Below are 2,289 nucleotides of genomic sequence, written 5' to 3'. Positions count from 1 at the left end.
TGGGGGCTGGAAGGGGAGCAAGGGCCGGGGAGCAGTGGCTCACAGGGACCTGGGGAGAACTGTGGAACCAGCCTTCTCAGCCATCCCACCCAGGAAAGGAGTGGGCGGAGTTGGAAGAAATACAGCACTGCCTTGGCCTTGGCCTCAGACCCGAGGGTGTCTATAGCTGTGGTGGTGGCTGTGTCGTGGGGGCTGCGTCATGACCCTGGCAGTGGCCCCAGGACTGTGGACCAGTGCAGACTAGCACGCAGTTCCTGCTGGGCTCGGTGTGGGAGCCCCTCCTCGCCGTGGAGACAGGCCCATGTCAGCCCCCCAGGATCTGTTGCCCAACAGCTCTCAATCTTTTGCTTGGGGCCTCTGTGTCACGTGGAATCGTTCTGAGTTCCCTGCTATCTGGCAGCATCGTCTTCTGAGCCCTGCTCTGACAGGTGCCTTAGTCCACAGACCACCGTGCCCTCCCATGTCACCTGTGGTTACTCCACCATCCTGCCAGGCCATGGGATGTGGAGGCTGAAGAGTCCAAATGGGACAGAAGCCTGTCCCCTCACTCCTTCCTCAGAGAGGCTTGCGTTGGGTTCACCCTGAGTAGGGGCGACCAGCAGCTGGAGAGAGTGGAGCTCTTAAACCGTGGGTCCAGAGCAGAAGGCCCCTCTGACACACCTTTCATCCAGCATATTCTCCATGAGCGCCTGCCACGGCCTAGGCCTTGCTTTCGGTGCTGCCGGCGGAGCCCAGCTCTCGTGGGGCTTGCATCTGACAGGAGAGTGCAACTACAGTGTGAGTGAGATGTGATTCGTGGTGAGGAATAGACACCCCCGGTGGAGATGGAGTGGTGGGACAGCATGTGCTCGCTGAAACTGGATGATACGAAAGAGGCTGTAGCGAAGGGAGGGACAAGCTGTGGAGGAGGCAGAGCACTGAGGGGAGGGACAGTGTGAAGGCCTGAAACTGTCAACATGAAGCAGGCAGTCGTGTCTGCAAATGAGCCCCATGGCCAGCCCTGGACAGGAAGCAGCAGTGATGTGCGGTTCTTGTCAGAAGCCTCTAGGGGCAGGGTAGGGGTCTGTATTGAGGACAGACACCCCCATTCTCTTTGAGGAGTTGTAGGTGAACTGGTGGAAGCAATTTCCATGTCCTGGCGTGTGCTGTCTTGTTAGGACATCAGACATAACCCTAGAGTTCACATGAGGACGCAGAGATCTGTCCTAGAGGATGCTTGGCTGGGCAGAGGGAAACGGCCTTGTGTCCCTGGGGCACTCTCATTGTCCGGCGTATCTCTGGATGGGACAGTTATGGCTGGAAGGTGTCCTTGTGGCCTGTGCTAGTTGGACCAGCCTGACTGGTTATCAGTCCATGTCCTCACCCCCTCCCCTTTTCAATAACTCATTCCAGGTCCTGCAGGCTCTGCCTCTGATGTGGAAGAGCTCACGGTGAAGCACTCCTGCCCAGGACCTGAGGAGCCGGCCAGTGTTCAGAAGGCCCCAGCTTGAAGGACCAGAGAGCCGCCCAGCAGCATGACACAGGCAAGCTTTCGGAGGTGAACCGCACTTCTTGCTCCCACGCGGGCCCGTCTTCCTGCGGCACTGGCTGGGCAGGATGCTGAGAAGCTGGGCAGGGGCGGCTGCTGAGAGGCAGGGAAGCCAGAGAGCTGCAGGAAATATCCCGGGGCTGGGAGACCAAGATGGGCGCTCGGGGTTGCCGAGGCGGCTAGACCTGAGGGGCCAAGACCCCTGAGCGAAGGAGCCAGAGAAGAGAGACGGACATTAGGAACTGGTCGCTCTAGCCATCTGCTGATGAAGCTGCTTAGGGCAGAGGGGCAGAAAGTGGCTGAAAAGCAGAGTGGGATTTTTGGCAGTTTTGTGGAGTTAGGGAATAGATTGGGGCCTGTCAGGTGGAGGGCCCTAAGAAATATCCCAGGCTCTCATCTAGAACCAACCCTGTCTCGCCTGAGACAAGCCACAGCTGGGCTGGTCTTGACAAAGACTGCAGAGGAGCTCAGTGTCAGTGGAGTTCCTGATTCACTGTCTCACTGCTGCCCACCATGGAGGGGGTGGGCTGTCCCTGTCGGGGGACACATTCAGACCCCCTGCCATTCTGTCACACACAGTCCCTGACACTCAGTTGAAGACCACCAGGTACACTGGGAAAGGGGGCCAGAGGAAGAAAGGTGATGGGCCCACAGGAGACTGAGATGCTGGTGTTTGGACATGGATTTTAGGGTGTTAATCACATCTATTTTATTTTATTTTATTTTATTTATTATTTTATTTTATTTTATTTATTTTATTT

At 56.9% G+C, this 2,289-nt stretch overlaps 1 protein-coding gene across 1 annotated transcript in view; it reads left to right on the top strand.

Moving 5' to 3' along the window:
- Positions 1–1,438: 1,438 nt before the first annotated feature.
- DNASE1 (deoxyribonuclease I) overlaps positions 1,439–2,289 on the top strand; it is a 17,033-nt gene continuing 16,182 nt past the window's right edge. Inside the window, exon 1 of the mRNA XM_011982566.1 lies at positions 1,439–1,537. The gene's annotated coding sequence lies outside the window, so the exon portion shown is untranslated. The remainder of the gene's footprint in view (positions 1,538–2,289) is intronic.

This window comes from Mandrillus leucophaeus, unplaced genomic scaffold (genome assembly GCF_000951045.1).
Source record: "Mandrillus leucophaeus isolate KB7577 unplaced genomic scaffold, Mleu.le_1.0 Scaffold240, whole genome shotgun sequence".
In the NCBI taxonomy this organism is placed as follows: domain Eukaryota; kingdom Metazoa; phylum Chordata; class Mammalia; order Primates; family Cercopithecidae; genus Mandrillus; species Mandrillus leucophaeus.
Note: the sequence above shows the minus strand (reverse complement) of the source record. Positions and strands in the feature narration are given on the sequence as shown.